The sequence below is a fragment of the Pristiophorus japonicus genome, chromosome 9 (assembly GCF_044704955.1).
Source record: "Pristiophorus japonicus isolate sPriJap1 chromosome 9, sPriJap1.hap1, whole genome shotgun sequence".
Lineage (NCBI taxonomy): Eukaryota > Metazoa > Chordata > Chondrichthyes > Pristiophoridae > Pristiophorus > Pristiophorus japonicus.
In genome coordinates this window covers 202,344,319-202,362,000 of record NC_091985.1, presented here as the reverse complement: position 1 = coordinate 202,362,000, position 17,682 = coordinate 202,344,319, and the positions used below count along the sequence as shown (strand labels likewise).

The 17,682-nt window shown below is 43.9% G+C and overlaps 1 long non-coding RNA gene across 2 annotated transcripts; it reads left to right on the top strand.

Moving 5' to 3' along the window:
- Positions 1-239: 239 nt before the first annotated feature.
- On the top strand, positions 240-14,809 carry LOC139273445 (uncharacterized). 2 transcript variants are annotated; one of them, XR_011595110.1, is made up of 6 exons: positions 240-453; positions 6,085-6,171; positions 6,571-6,684; positions 8,476-8,574; positions 9,099-9,187; positions 13,739-14,809. It is a non-coding gene; the product is annotated as an uncharacterized lncRNA (long non-coding RNA). The 2 variants fall into 2 exon arrangements; XR_011595111.1 differs by lacking the exon at positions 8,476-8,574.
- The last annotated feature ends 2,873 nt before the right edge of the window (positions 14,810-17,682 follow it).

The following is a 17,682-nucleotide window of genomic DNA, read 5'->3' as shown; positions in this document are numbered from 1 at the left end:
GGGGGTGGGGAGGGCGGTACCGAGCATGCGCACTGCCGCCACAGAGCGCGTTCGGTGCATAGTCCCGACCGTCTATTGGCTGCACGCAGCAGATTGCCAGCCACTCCCACCAATAGGAGCCGGCAGCTATGTTGAAGGAACTCAGGGCCGCTCGGGGGTCACGTGTCTCCTGATTTGAAAACCGTTCAACCGCCTCACCGCGCGCCAGGCGGGGGATGTCACAGTCCCGCCCACATCGCTTGTGACGTCGCTGTTCGTATTGCGCCTGATTCCTAGGTCACTCAATCCTTTACTCCTGCAGTATTATTAATAACTTTTCTTTATAGAGCGCCTTTAACGTAGTAAAACGTCCCAAGGCGCTTCACAGCAGTATTACAGGACACAACACATACATTTAACACCGAGCCACAAAAGAACAAATTGCGGCAGGTGACCAAAAGCTGGGTCAAAGAGGTAGGTTTTAAAGAGGGTCTGAAAGTAGGAAAGAGGCGGAGAGGTTCAGGGAGGGAGTTCCAGAGCTCGGGGCCCAGGCAGCTGAAGGGCTGGATACCGATGGTGGAGCGATTATAATCAGGGATGGTCAAAAGGGCAGAATTTGAGGAGTGCAGACATCTTGTGGGCTGCAACAGATTCCAGAGATCGGGAGGGGCGAGGCCATAAAGTGATTTGTGATTATTAACAACAACTTTTAACACTGAGTTTTGTTTATTTTGTTTATTTGTACATGGGACGTGCTGGCAACGGAAGAATGACCATAATATGATAAAATGTTACACTAAGTTTGAAAGTGATTTTGTTAAATCCGAAACTGGGGTCTTAAATTTAAACAAAGCAAACTTTTTAGGTATGAGGGGTGAGTTGGCTAAGATAGATTAGGAAACTACATTAAAAGGTATTGAGGCAGATAAGCAATGGCTCGCTTTAAAGAATTAATACATAATTTACAATAATTACATACTTAATTACAAAACCCCCACAGGTGCTCCAACTGTGGCTAACAAGTGAAGTTAAAGATAGTTTTAGATCAAAGGAAGAAGCTTATAATGTTGCCAAAAAGAGCAGTAAGCCTGGGGATTGGGAACATTTTAGAATTCAGCAAAGGAGGACCAAGAAACTGATAAAGAAAGGGAAATAGAAAAAGTAAATGTGGGTCCCCTACAGGCTGAGAAATTATAATGGGGAATAAGGAAATGGCAGAGAAATTAAACCAATACTTTGGGTGGAAAATTGTGGTTGGAGGCTTCTTTTGGGTGAACGCATCCGACCAGAATTTTTTTAAAAATTGCCTGGTCTCAGAGGAACATAGGATTGCGGTCGGACTCCGAGTTTCGTAGTGCAGTGTACAGGAACATGTCTTCCAGGTATGTTTTTGTATCCTAGGATCACGTGGGCCTGAACCACCAATGAACATCTAGTATTCTCATTGATAATAATGGGAGCTCTGGTTGTACGAGCTCCCATTGCTATCAACAACAACAACTTTATTTATATACCGCTTTTAACGTAGTAAAATGTCCCAAGGCACTTCAGTGTTATAAGACAAAGCAAATAAATTTGACACTGAGCCACATAAGAAGAAATTACAGCAGAGGACCAAAAGTTGGTCAAAGAGTAGCTTTAAGGGGCATCTTAAAGGCGAAAAGGAATGTCCAGAGGCAGAGAGGCTTAGGGAGGGAGTTCCAGAGCTTAGGGCCCAGGCAGCTGAAGGCACGGCCACCGATGTTGAACAGTTCTAATCAGGAATGCTCAAGAGGGCTAATTTTGAGGAACACAGACATCACGTGGCATTGAGGTTGAAAGAGATTACAGAGATAGGGAGGGGCAAGGCCATGGAGGGATTTGAAAACAATGATGAGAATTTTGAAATCGAGGCGTTGCATAACTGGGAGCCAATGTAGGTCAGCGAGCACAGGGGTGATGGGTGATCAGGACGTGGTGCAAGTTAGGACATGGGGTGCCAAGTTTTGGATGACCTCAAATTTACATAAGAACATAAGAAATAGGAGCAAAAGTATGGCCATACGGCCCCTCGAGCCTGCTCTGCCATTTAATACGATCATGGCTGATCTGATCATGGACTCAAGTCCACTTCACTGCCTGCTCCCCATAACCCCCTATTCCCTTCTCGGTTAAGAAACTGTCTATCTCTGTTTTAAATTTATTCAATGTCCCAGCTTTCACAGCTCTCTGAGGCAGCGAATTCCACAGATTTACAACCATCTGAGAGAAGAAACTTCTCCTCATCTCAGTTTTAAATGGGTGGCCCCTTATTCTAAGATTATGCCCCCTAGTTCTAGTCTCTCCTATCAGTGGAAACATCCTCTCTGCATCCATCTTGTCAAGCCCCCTCATAATCTTATACGTTTCGATAAGATCACCTCTCAATCTTCTGAATTCCAATGAGTCGAGGCTCAACCTACTCATCCTTTCCTCATAAGTCAACCCCCTCATCTCCGGAATCAACCTCGTGCACCTTCTCTGAGCAGCCTCCAAAGCAAGTATATCCTTTCATAAATAAGGAAACCAAAACTGTATGCAGTATTCCAGGTGTGGCCTCACCAATACCCTGTAGAACTGTAGCAAGACTTCCCTGCTTTTATACTCCATCCCCTTTGCAATAAAGGCCAAGATTCCATTGGCCTTCCTGATTACTTGCTGTACCTGCATACTAACCTTTTGTGTTTCATGCACAAGTACCCCCAGGTCCTGCTGTACTGCAGCACTTTGCAATTTTTCTCCATTTATAAAATAACTTGCTCTTTTTGATTTTTTTTCTGCCAAAGTGCATGACTTCACAATTTCCAACATTATACTCCATCTGCCAAATTTTTGTCCACTCACGTTTCCTGTCTATGTCCTTTTGCAGATTTTTTGTGTCCTCCTCACACATTGCTTTTCCCTCCCATCTTTGTATCATCAGCAAACTTGGCTACGTTACACTTGGTCCTTTCTTCCAAGTTAATATAGATTGTAAATAGTTGGGGTCCCAGCACTGATCCCTGCGGCACGTCACTGGTTACTGATTGCCAACCAGAGCATGAACCATTTATCCCAGCTCTCTGTTTTCTGTTAGTTAGCTAAGCCTCTATCCATGCTAATATATTACCCCAACCCTGTGAACTTTTCTTGTGCAGTAATGTTTTATGTGGCACCTTGTCAACTGCCTTCTGGAAGTCCCAATACATCACATCCACTGGTTCCCCTTAATCCACCCTTCTCGTTACATCCTCAAAGAATTCTAGCAAATTTGTCAAACATTACTTCCCCTTCATATATGCAAATATGTTTGATTAACGTGAAAATATAAATTGTGTTCACCGCCCCACCAGCCTTTCTTTGTCTGTCTCTCTCTCCTCCTAAACTGAGGGACATTTAACAGTGATCTATCCATCCCATCCTCATCACCCAGAGACGGCTATCAGAGTGAGCGGCAGAGAGACAGGCCTTAAACACCCGAACTGTGTCTGCATATTAGGGTCAATACTAGTATATCACATTCATGTATAACACCAGTGGGGGGAGAGAGCACACACATTATCAGTCTTACACTTGGCATCAGTGTCTCCATATTACACTCAGTAACAGTGCCACACTGTCATGTATAGCACCAGAGAGAGAAACAGTGTCTGACATATCAAGAAAGACTGGATCAACTGGGCTTGTATTCACTGGAGTTCAGAAGAATGAGAAGGGATCTCATAGAAACGTTTAAAATTCTGACGGGTTTAGACAGGTTAGATGCAGGAAGAATGTTCCCAATGTTGGGGAAGTCGAGAGCCAGGGGTTACAGTCTAAGGATAAGGGGTAAGCCATTTAGGACCGAGATGAGGAGAAACTTCTTCACCCAGAGAGTGGTGAACCTGTGGAATTCTCTACCACAGAAAGTTGTTGAGGCCAATTCACTAAATATATTCAAAAAGGAGTTAGATGTAGTCCTTATTACCAGGGGGATCAAGGGGTATGGCGAGAAAGCAGGAATGGGGTACTGAAGTTGCATGTTCAGTCATGAACTCATTGAATGGCGGTGAAGGCTCGAAGGGCCGAATGGCCTACTCCTGCACCTATTTTCTTTGTTTCTATGTGCCAGTGTTGTACTCACAAGTGTGTCCACATCACGTGAAATAACAGTATCCCGCCTTCACAAACAGTACGAGATCGAGAGAGAGAGATCGAGATCAAGGCAGGATGGTGAGACACAGAAACATGCACAGTATCAGTTCAAGACTGACCTGTGAAGTCTACTTTTATCCTGAAAGTTCCCATTGGAGGGACAGAAGTTAAAGTCTCTCACTGATATTGTACCACAGACAGACACATTATTAATCCCACACTGCGGGACAGTGTCAGAGAGTGAGAGAAACAGCGTCCCACATTTAACCCTCACTTGCCTGTTGTACTCTCTGTAATCTTGCAGCTAAGGGCCATTCGGTATTACTCTGTGACCCAGTGTTTCACTCTGATTAAACTAAACTGGGACAGTTTCTGTCAGATATTAACTCCTGCACAGTGCCAGCAAACACTCCTACTTCCTCTGTCCCTCTGATGTTTCTGCAGGATTGCTTTGTGAGGACAGGCTCATGAATAGACAAACAATGTGCACGGAATGATCCCAAATTGAGCATCTCAAATGGAATTTAAACATTCTCTGTCCTTTTCCCCCAGGCCCAGTTCCTTTGCTCATACTCTGATTAAAGTGAATTGGGAAAGTTCACTTTGCTGATGCTAGACTGCGCATGCGTGGATAAGCCCCGTCCCCTGTGTCGATTTCCAGTGAGCAGAAGAGCACATGTGCCCTCCCCTCCCTCAGCCCTGCCTGTGATCGTCATTCATTCAGTGAGCGGAAGAAGATGGTTTAAACAGCCGGGAATGGAGACACCGCGGCCCCGGGGTAAGGCAGCGAGCAGCAGCCTCCTTACAGCAGCACATCGCTTTGGGAGCGTGTCCGCAGATGGGCTCAAAGATCAGCACTGAGTCCGGGGGAAGTTCAGGGGGAGTCGGGGTCTGTGTGTAACAGGCGGAGTGGATCAAGAACTGGTCTCAGTGCGTGGAGTGAGTGGGGGAAGGGAGAGGCCATTCTCGAGTTGTGTGTGGATAGCGTGTGTCCCTGGTAAGGGAGACAGAATGGGAAGGATCTGCTGTTTACAATCATTGCTGCTTTCTCCCTCCAAACCAGTAGTGAACGTTCCTGCTTTAGTTCCAGTCTCACCGTGTTTGTTGTCCGAGACTCCCAAAGCAAGTGCTCTACTCTGAACTCCTTCACCCCAAACGAACCAAAGGTGGGCAGCGGAAACATTACAAGGATACTCTCAAAGCCTCCCTGATAAAGTACGACATCCCCACTGACACCTGGGAGGCCCTGGCCCAAGACCGCCCTAAGTGAAGGAAGTGCATCCAGGTAAGCGCTGAGCACCTCGACTCTCATCGCCGAGAGCATTCAGAAAACACGCGCAAGCAGCGGAAAGAGTGTGCGACAAACCGGTCTCGCCCCCCCACCCCACTTCCCTCAACGACTATCTGCCCCATCTGTGATAGGGACTCTGGCTCTCGTATTGGACTGTTCAGCAACCAAAGAACTCACTTCAGGAGTGGAAGCAAGTCTTCCTCGATTCTGAGGGACTGCCTATGATGATGATCATTGGACAGCGAGCAGTGGAAGCAGAGCCGGACATTGAGGATTTATACAAGGAGCATCTATTGCAGGCACTGGGTGAGAAATGTAAAGGACACGTTTTAAACAGTGGCTCTTTGTTTTTGGTTGAACGGTTAGTGCCCTGGGAGAGGGGAGCAGCAATCTGAGCTGTGTAAAAGTCCGTGCTCCATCGGGTCGTCCCATTCCTGAAGCAGGGCAGGGGTTGGGTTGTGTCTGGATGTCAGTAACTTGCTGCAAATCTGCCCAACACACTTGGTGTGCAGAAGCTGAGTGCTGCAATACTACAGTGGAGTCAGACACTGACACTGTTTGTATCGCTGGCTTCCCTTTGTGAATGTTCATAATGATTACTAATTGAACGATTACATTCATCACTTTAGTCTTTTCTACCTCTCCTATTCTTGAATGATCAGAGATACCTTCTCCTCCTACAGGCAAGGAATTGAAGGAACCGGAACAAATGTGAAGTTTCCACCACCTGAGACATAAGGAACAGTGCCACCAGCTCCTCCTCACACACAGTAGGTACAGAAGGGATGATTTTCCTTTTTTTAATTTGTTCGCTGGATGTGGGTGTCGCTGGTAAGGCCAACATTTATCGCCCATCCCTAATTGCCCTGGAGAAGATGGTGGTGAGCCACCTTCATCAACGGCTGCCGTCCGTGTGATGATGGTACTCCCACAGTGCTGTTAGGGAGGGAGTTCTGTTTCTCTAACAGGTTCCATGTGCTGAAAGGCCTCCTCAAGTTCCCAGATCCAGGGACTGTTCTTCTCCGTTGTTTTGGAAATAGCATCGGGCAGTAAACAGGAGCTCAATGCTTCTTGCCCAGCAGCTCTCTGATCGGGCTCCTCGCGCTGATTATGTTTTCTCATCTCGCTCAAACGTCCCAAAATGTTGCTTTCTTTTCCATCACCTCTAGGGTTATTAGCCAAGTTTGCATCAAGCAAATCGTGATCTCACCAGTAACAGCACTTTCCCGACTGTTATCCAAGAGGCTGCTTCTGAAATTTTCTTTTGCGTAAATGTTAACCACGTAAGTAACTGAAAATCTTAATTTCTACAGCAACAACAAACACTTGCATTTATGACAGATACAGAGTGAATCCCACACTCACTCACTGTACCACAGACTGACAGATACAGAATGAATCCCACACTCACTGCATCACTGACAGATATGGTTTATGTAATGTACTAATAGCTCGTCTCTACTCCAAATATTTCTGAATCGCATTCGTCCAATATAATGTGCAAAACTATTGTCTGTTGGGGTCATCTCTGATCTGTAAATTTCACAAATATAGGATAAAACCCACTCTCTCATACCAGAAAATGACAGGTACAGAATAAATCCCACACTCTCATACCAGAAACTAACAGGTACAGAGGAAACACACACTCGCTTACCCCAGAATGAGAGATCTAGAATGAATCCCACATTCACATTGCACAAACTGACATATAAAGGTAAAAATCCACACTCAGATACCAGAAACTGACACCCCACACATCTACTACAAACTGACGGTACAGAAAAAAAAACACAATCACATCCCAGAAACTGACAGGTACATATTCATTCCTCACACAGCAGGAACTGACAAGTACAGAATAAAATCCATATTCACAAAGCAGAAACTGACAGGTACAGAATACAATCAACACCCAGATTCCAGAAACTGACAGGTATAGAATGCAATCCACACTTAGATACCAGAAAGTGACTGGTACAGATTAAAACCACAGTCACATATCAGAAACTGACAGGTACCGATTCAACCCCATATTCTCATACCAGAATCTGATAGGTACAGAATAAAATCCACACTCCGATCCGAAAAACTGATATACTGGGCAATATCCACTCACATACCAGAAGCTGACGATATAGGTTAAAGTACACACTCACATAACAGAAACTGACAGGTATATGATAAAACACACACTCACATAACAGAAACTGACAGGTACAGATAAAGATTCACTTAGATACCAGAAACTGACAGATACAGAATAAAACCTACATCACATCAAAAATTGACAGGTACAGAATAAATCCCACATTCACATAGCAGAAACTGACAGGTACAGTATGAAACCCACACCCATGTATCTGAGCAATAATATGCAAGTAAAACCCTTACTCGCCTAGTGGAAACTGACCGGGAAACACACACACACCAGCGACTGATGGAACGAGTAGAACAGTTTAGGCACCCTTTCTCCAGAGTCAGGCTCACACAATCGTTTTTTTCAATGTGGCCCATTTAATTAGTGATAAAAGCAATCCCATTTTTGCTAATTTAATTTGTGACAAAAAGATGGTCTGAGCATACGCTAAATACATGCTGCTCCTCCCCTCTGCACACACAGTGTTTAAACTGACAGGAAGGGCCCATGCGAGCTCCCCTCCTCCAGCTCTGTCAGCGGCTGCTGTTTCCTCTGTGCCGGGCTGATGATCGTTGAACACATCAGGGAGCGGAGATATCCCAGGCCCGAGTAAGGGAGCAAACAGCAGCCACTTTACAGCAGCTCATCACATTGGGACTGTGTCCGCAGATGGGCTTTGAGTCGGGGTAAGTTCAGCGGCAGTCGGGGGCTGTCTGTAAGAGGCAGAGTGGAGTAGGAACTAGTTTTGGAGCATGGAGTGAGTGGGGGAAGGGGGAGCCCATTCTCGGGCTGTGTGTGTACGGTGCAAGGTAACAGAGAAAGTAAATCACCTCGCTCTTTCAAATCAGTGCTGCTTTCTTTCCCCAAATCAGTAGTGAATGTTCCTGATTCAGTTCCAATCTCACCATGTCTGTTGTTCTTGGACATTGAACAGTGGAAACACAGCCTGAGAGTGAGGATGTGAGGAGTGTCACAAAGTGCATCTATTGCAGGCACCAGAAGAGGAATGTGATTGGAGACATTTCAAAAATAGGTAATTTTGTTTTGGTGCATTGAATTCTTCAGAACCATTTTGCTGGTGATCGAGCTATACATTGTCGCCCCCTCAGATACATCAGCATCTGGTAACTGTGAAATTCTGTTAATGACACAGGCCATTAACTCTGTTTCAATAGACTGAGAACAATTGTTGTACAGGTACCTGTGGTTATATTCCAGGAAGCAATTCAGAATTTTACAGGTAGTCCCATGGAAGCGGGAGATATCAACCTGAACTGTGCCAATCGGGTGGTCCCATTCATGGACCAGTGCTGAGTTTGGGTTGTGTCTGGATGCTGATAACTTACTATAGAACCGTCCTATACAAAGTCCCTTACTCACCTGAGTGCTGCTGTACTGCAGTGAAATCAGACAAGGACACTGTTTGTATCGCAGATTCCTCTCTCCAGATACTTTACTTTATTGAACACAAACACATAAATTATAACTTTATTTTTATATTCTCTCCATTGGCTGTCCATATCATAACTAATAGTGTTTTCCTATTATTATTCTCAGAGCAAAATACTTCACCAAGCCAGAATAAATTTGATCTTTCCTCAACCCAGAACACAAGGAACAGTGCAGGCAGCTCCTTCTCGCACACAGTAAGTACATTATCACTCTCAGAATGCAGAGACACAGAACTGACCTCAATCCTATTGTCACAGGCAGCAGAAGCTGTCAGTCCCACAGTGATCCAAATTTCCAGAGTTATATTATGAATCCCACAGTCACTTGGAGCAGTACAATAATGTGTTGTTTCAAAGTCCAATCATATCGCATTGAAAGGCAGATCCAATTTCGCACCCTTACTCACACACACACGAACAGATAGACACTGACACGGTGTCAATTCACACTCGTGTCTGTACAATGACTCTCAAACCCAACAGCTAACATACAAGAGCAGAGAAACAGAGGTAATGGACTGAACCAAACATCCTCCTGAGACAGTCATCGATAATCGCAAACTATCATCCGCCTACATCAGATGGAGAAGGAACCAAATCCAACAGTCACACAGAGCAAGAATAGCTCAGTACAAGAGACTGTCAATTACATAATAAATCTCACACTCACACACACCACCAGTCTAACAGATACATAATCAATCCCACACTCTCAAACAGTACCAGAGACTGAGAGAAACATAATGATTCATACACTCAGACACATTGAATGACAGATTGTGATTCTTTTTCAATCATTTCCAGTACCTGAGATTGACTGACTGACTGACAGTGAAACCCGCACTCCCGTACCAGGCACTTACAGCTACAGACAAATACTCACACTCACATACCAGAGACAGATAGTTAGAGAGTGAACTCCACAGTCACTCACCAGAAACTGACAGGTACAGAAAAAAAACACTTTTGCATTCCAGAGACTGATAGATAGAATAATACCCACATTCACATTCCAGAGACTGATAGATACAGAGTAATACCCACACTCACATTCCAGAGACCGATAGATACAGAGTAATACCCACACTCACATTCCAGAGACCGATAGATACAGAGTAATACCCACACTCACATTCCAGAGACTGACAAATCCAGACTAAAAACCACACCCCTGTAACAGAATCTTACAGGTACTGATTAAAACCCTTACTCAAATATCAGACACCGATAGATACTGAATGAAACCCACACTCATTTCTCAGAGATGGACAGATACAGAATAAAACACATATCAGAGAGTGACAGAGCAAAATCAACACTCACCTGAAAGTGACTGACTGATTCAATGTCAAACCCACAATACCACAGCTGTACCAGACACTTAAAGGCACAGAATGAAATCAACATTCATATAATAGCAACTGACGGGTACAGAAAAGATACACACATTAACATACCAGTGACAGACAGGTAGAATGTAGTAAACTGCACACTCACATAACAGAAACTGTGACATATAGAACATAACCCCACTCATAACAGAAACAGACAGGTACAGCTAAAAAGTGCCACACTCACATACAAGAGACTGACAGCTACAGAGTGAAATTCACATTCACACACTTGAATAAAACCCACATACACATACCATAGACTGACATTCACAGAATAATACCCACACTCAGATACCATAGACTGATGGATACAGAGTAAACCCCATACTCACACCAAAGACTAATAGATACAGAGTGAAGATCACACTCACATCCCAGAGAATGACCACTGTAGAGTAAAATCCACACACACATAAAAGTGAGTGACAGATAAAGAATAAAACCTGCACTCACATCCCAGAGAGTGAAAGATAGACAAAAATACACAATCATGTTACCGAGATTGATACATACAGATAATACCCAAATACATATACCAGAAACTGACAGATACAGAGAAAAACCCACACTCAAATCCCAGAGACTGACAGATAAAGAATAAAACTCACACACACATCCTCGAGAGTAATAGATACAGACTGAAATATGCACTCCCTTACCAGAAACTGGGAGTTATTGTACTGATTGAACACTTACTCATGTAACACAAACTGACAGGTACAGTGTAAAACCCCACACTCCCATTCCTGAAACTGACAGGTACAGCGCTAAAACCCACATTCACATCAGAGAAACTGAAAGTTGCAGAATGAAGCCCCACTCAAATACCAGAAACAGACAGATACAGACAAAAGCCCACATTACCTGAAACTAACCGAGAGTAAAACCCACACTCGCCTACCAGAGATTGAAATTTACAGATACAATCCGCGCATATACCAGAGAGTGAAAGCCACACACACACACACCAGTAACTGATGGATACAGATTACAACCCACACTCACATATCAAACACTGACAAATAAAGAGTAAAACCACACTCACAAAGAAAATCAACACTCAAATTCCAAAAATTGACAGTGCCGGAGGAAAACCCACAATCACAGAGTAGAAACAGACATGAACAGAGTAAAATGCACACTCACATTTCAGAAACTGATGGGTACAGAATACATAACAGAAACTGACTGGGATAGAGGAATCGCAAACTAACATACAAGAGATTGACCAGTATAGAGTGAAATCCACACACACACACACTAAAAACTGTTATATACAGAGTAAAATTCACACTCATATACCAGAGAATGAAAGATGCAGAATGAAACCCACACTCACTTACCAGTAAGTGACAGGTACAGAGTGAAAACTTACAGGTATAAAGGAAAAGCCACACTCGCTAACCAGAGACTGACAGATACAAAATAAATACTACACTCACTGGTGGGTGTAGTCGAAAGGCCCCCTAACAGTAGCTACACTGTTGGATGGAATATAAATTAAGAAATAATGGAGGCTTGTAAAAAATGGAACAGGAATAATTATGGGCAATTTTAATCTTATATTGATTGAACAAATCAAATTGGCCAAGGTAACCTTGAGGAAGAATTCATAGTGTGTATCCGGGATAATTTCCTTTAACAGTACTTTGCAGAACCAACCAGGGAGCAGGCTATCTTAGATCTGGTACTGTGTCATGAGAACATAAGAAATAGGAGCACGCCATTTGGCCCCTCGAGCCTGTTCTGCCATTTAGTAAGAACGTGGCTGGTCTGATCATGGCCTCACCTCCACTTCCCTGCCCGCTCCCCATAATCCTTTATTCCCTTAACGCTCAAAAGTCCACCTTAAGTATATTTAATGGCCCAGCTACCACTGCTCTCCAGGACAGAGAATTCCACAGATTTACAACCACCTGAGAGAATAAATTCCTCTCATCTTAGTTTTAAATGGGTGACCCCTTATTCGGAAACTATGTCCCCTAGTTCTAGTTTCCCCCTATGAGTGGAAATATCCTTATTGCATCTACCTTGTCGAGCCCCCTCATTATCTTTTATGTTTCAATAAGACCGCCTCTCATTCTTCTGAATTCTAATGAGTATAGGCTCAATCTATCTTCATAATCAACCCCCTCATCTCTGGAATCAACCTAGTGAACCTTCTCTGAACTGCCTCCAATGCAAGTATATCCTTCCTTAAATACAGAGGTTAAAACTGTATACAATACTCCAGGTGTGACCTCACCAATACCCTGTACAGTTGTAGCAGGACTTCTCTGCTTTTATACTTCAACCCCCTTGCAATAAAGGTCAACATTCCATTTGCCTTCCTGATTACTTGCTGTACCTGCATACTAACTTTTTGTGTTTCATGCACAAGTACCCCCAGGTCCCTCTGCACTGAAGCACTTTGCAATTTTTCTCCATTTAAATAATAATTTGCTTTTTTTTTCTGCCAAAGTTGACAACCTCAAATTTTCCCACATTATATTCAGGACAGACTCCACTTGGAATGTACTGGGGCTAGGGTCCTGGCGAACCGAATAACTGGGGCTGCAGAGAGCGCTTTAACTAATCAGTCAGGGGGGGGTGGGGGGGGGGGGGAAGGGCGCGGGGGGGTGAGGGGGCAGGGTGCGGGGGAGGGAGGGTTCAGGAAGCAGAAACCTAAAAGCTTAAAGGACAAGGTGAAGGCAATAGAGCAGGGTAGCATTGGGGAAACGAAAACCAAAGCGTGACAGGAAGGGACAGAATCTATAAACATAAGAGTGTAACCGGAAACTGGGGCCGTAGCAGGAGCAAAACCATGCTGACTGCTGACTCTGCTTGACTGAATTATGCTTTTCCAAATGTCCTGCGACAGATGTTAGGCGAACTGGTCTTGTGACACTGTTGTGAAGCGCCTTGGGACGTTGTACTATGTTAAAGCTGCTATATAAATAAAAATTATTATTAACAAAAGGAAAGCTGCAGGTTTGTGCGACACCGTCACGATACATCGAGGCGTAGAGTGCGTGTATGGCCATTTTTGCAGAGGAGCAAAGTGTGGGCGGGGCTACAGGGTCCTACTGAACCCAGCCAGGGTCAGCACCTTCAGGGGAGGAGACGGGAACCAGTGAGTGCAGAACTGAACCTAGACAAAGTAGATGATGAAAACTGGGAGCGGAGGACATGTTGTTTTCAGACATGCGATGTGTTTGAATTTCAGGACAGGGAGGACAGAGAGTGTATGGGACAGGGATTTACAGCTTTGGAGGAACGAGAGAGGAAAGAATGTTCCATGGAATCTAGAATTGTCTGTTTTGAATTTGTGTCTGGTACTTGCAGTAATGATTTTTGTAAACTCCTTTTACAGGGTATAAGAAGGGCAGGATTTGCAGATGGGAAAATCAAACCAAACATCACGTCAAGATCTGACAGAATAACACGATTCCTCAGGACCTGACTGTCATCGGCCTTTGACTGTGGAAGGAGAAATGTTTGCCTGTTCTGTCTGTGGGAAAAGATTTCAAACATCAGTGTGACTGGAAAAGCACCGAGACACACACACACCTGAGTGAGAGTGTTCCAGTGCACTGCCTGTTGAAAGAGCTTTAACCAGTTACACAGCCTGAAAAAACTTTGCACCATTCACAGCGGGGAGAAACCGTACACGTGTTGTGTGTGTGGACGAGGCTTCAACTGATCGTCCAACCTGGAGAGACACAAGGACACCCGCACCATGGAGAAACCGTGGGAATGTGGGGACTGTGGGAAGAGATTTAATTACCCTTCAGAGCTGGAAAAACATCGGCGCAGTCACACTGCGAAGAGGCTGTTCATCTGCTCCGTGTGTGGGGATCGATTCACTCAGTCAAGCCACCTGATGGGACACCAGTGAATTCACACCGGGGAGAGGCCGTACACTTGCACCGTGTGTGGGGAGGAATTCACTTGTTATTCCAATCTTCTAACTCGCCAATGAGTTCATTCTGGGAAGAGGCCGGTCACCTGCTCCGTGTGTGGGGAGGGATTCGCTCGGTCATCACATCTGCTAGTACACCAGTGAGTTCACACTAGGGAGAAGCCATTCACCTGCTCTGAGTGTGGGAAGGGATTCACTGAGTCATCCCAGCTGCTGATACACCAGCGAGTTCACACTGGGGAGAGGCCGTTCACCTGCTCCGTGTGTGGGAAGGGATACGCTCGGTCATCCAACCTGGTAAGACATCAGCGAGTTCACAAATGACTGTAGGGTTTGGATTCTGCTGTTACCCCAGACTGAATCGTGTCCATTCTGACAGTTGGGGTTTCTTTCTGCTGATAGTGATTTCCCCCTCTAACTGGACTGGAGTTTAATATTCTGGATCTTTGACCAATTAATCAACGGGAAAAGGGTCAGATTAAAATAATTGTAATTGTGTTTGCATCCATACTTAACTCTTTAAAGGGATTCTTCAAATACTGAAAGCTGCATCAAATGGAGCTAAATGTTGTTAACAATTGATAAAATGAATTGAATCTGCAGGTTGATTTTGGATTTCTCTGGGAGGGAGCCGGACGTGATGTGCCTTGAAATACCGCCGGTATCCAGTAGATGATGCGCTCCCTCTTATTAACTCCAACTGAGAGGAGCGTGACTGCCCCCTAGAGCAGGAGGAATAAGGGCAGCTCAGGGTCAGGCACTGAAAATACTGCACCCCACAGGGACATCACTCAGTGCCCCCTCCCTGGGGCAGCTCAGGGTCAGACACTGAAAATACTGCACTCCACAGGGACATCACTCAGTGTCCCCTCCCTGGGGCAGCTCAGGGTCAGACACTGAAAATACTGCATCCCACAGGGACATCACACACTGCCCCCACCCTGGGGCAGATCAGAGGCAGAACATGGAATGGAAAGGGGAGGTTCCAGTTGTTGTGGACCATGTAGGAACCAACGACATAGGTAGTACTAGGAATGAGGTTCTGCTGAAAGAGATGGAGGTGTTGGGGTTCAAATGAAAAAGCTGAACCTCAAAGATAATAATCTCTGGTTTGTTACCTGAGCCCCACACCAATTGTTACAGGGATAAGCAGATTAGAACAGTAAATGCATGGCTCAAAGAGTGGTGTGGGAGGCAGGGGTTTTTCTTTACGGGCACTGACACCAGCACTAGGCAAAGAGGGAGCTGTTCCCTTGCCATGGGTTCCACTTGAGCTGGGCAGGAACCATTGTCCTGGCGAATCGAATAACTAGGGCAGTAAATAGGGCTTTAAACTATTGAAGGCTGGGTGGAAAGATCCAGGAAAGTACAGCACGGTTTAGATAGAGAGAAAAAGCAACAAGAGACATGTCAAGGCTCTAGAGCAGAGTTTTGGGTAAAAATAAGCAGAGTGGGTCAGGAAGGGATAGAGAGAGTAACAAAGGTAATAGGGCATTACTGACTAAGGAAAAATAGAAAAAAGCCAAAGCTAAAGGCACTATATCTGAACGCATGAAGTATTCGCAAGAAAATAGCTGAATTAATAGCGCAGATAGAAATTAATAGGTTTAATCTGATAACCATTATGGAGCTGTGGTTGCAAAGTGACCATGGTTGGGAACTAAATATTCCGGGATACACAACTTTTAGAAGAGATAGCAAAATTGAAAAGGAGAAGTGGTAGCCCTGATAATAAAGGATGGGATAAAGAATACTGTCTTAGCTTGGAAAATCAAGAAATAGGATCAGTTTGGGTGGGGCTTAGAAACAGCAAGGGCAGAAAACATTGGTGGGAGTTGTTTATAGGCCCCCAAACCGTAGTGGTAATGTAAGGCACTGTATAAATAAGGAAATTAGAGGTGCATGTAACAAAGGTAATACAATAATTATGGGGGACTTTAATCTACATATAGACTGGGCAAACCAAATTTGCGTAATAGTGTGGAGGACAAATTAATGGAAGGTATACAAGATGGTTTTCTAGATCAGTATTTTGAGGAACCAACGAGAGAACAGGCTATTTTTGATCTAGTATTGTGCAATAAGAAAGGATTAATTAATAATCATGTAGGAAAGTGGCCCTTGGGGAAGAGTAGCCATAACATGATAGAATTTAGCATTAAATTTGAAAGTGATTTAGTTAAATCAAAACTATGGTTTTAAATCTAAACAAAGGAAACTATGTAGGTATGAGGGGAGAGTTGGCTAAGTAGATTGGGAAACTATATCAAAAGGTATGATGGTAGAAAAGGAATGGCTAGCATTTAAAGAATTAAGTTATAATTTACAACAAACATACATTCCCTTAAGGTACAAAAGCCCCACAGGAATAGTTATCCAACCGTGGCCAACAAGAGAAGTTAAAGATAGTATTAAATGAAAGGAAGATGCTTATAATGTTGCCAAAAAAAGCAGTAAGCCTGGGAAGATTTTAGAATTCAGCAAAGGAGGACCAAGAAATTAATGAAGAAACGGAAACTAGAATGTGAGAGTAAACTATCGAGACAAAATAACAGACTGCAAAAGCTTCTATAGGTATGTGAAAAGGAAAAGATTAGCAAAAGTAAATGTGGGTCCCCCTACAGGCTGAGACAGGAGAAATTATAATGGGAAACAAGGAAATGGCAAAGAAATTAAAAGCATACTTTGTGTGTCTTAATGGAAGAAAGCACAAAAAATTTTCCAGCACGACTGGAGAACGCAGGGTCCAGTGAGAATGAAGAACTGAAAGAAATTAATATTAGTAAAAAAAAATGGTACTGGAGAAAATAATGAGACTGAAAGCCAATAAATCATTTGGATCTGATGGCCCACATCCGAGGGTATTGAAAAAGTTAGCTATAGAAATAGTGGATGCATTGGTTGTCACCTTCCAAAATTCCATAGATTCTACAATGGTTCCCGTGGTTTGGAAGGTGGCAAATGTAACTGGACTATTTAAGAAAGGAGGGAGAGAGAAAACAGGGAACTACAGAGCAGTTAGCCTGACATCAGTAGTAGGGAAAATGCTCAATTCTATTATTAAGGATGTGGTAACAGGCACTCAGAGAAAAATAATAAGATTGGGCAGAGTCAACACTGCTTTATGAAAGGGAAATTATGTTTGACAAATCTGTTGAGACTTTTTTGAGGTTGTAACTAGCAGAATAGATAAGGAGGAATCAGTGGATGTGGTGTATTTAGATTTTCAGAAGGCATTTGATAAGGTGTCACACGAGGTTATTGAACAAAATTAGGGCTCAAGGGATTGGGGGTAATATACTAGCATGGATTGAGGATTGGTTAATGGACAGAAAACAGAGTAGGAATAAACGGTTCATTTTCAGGTTGGCAGGCTGTAACTGGTCGGGTACTCC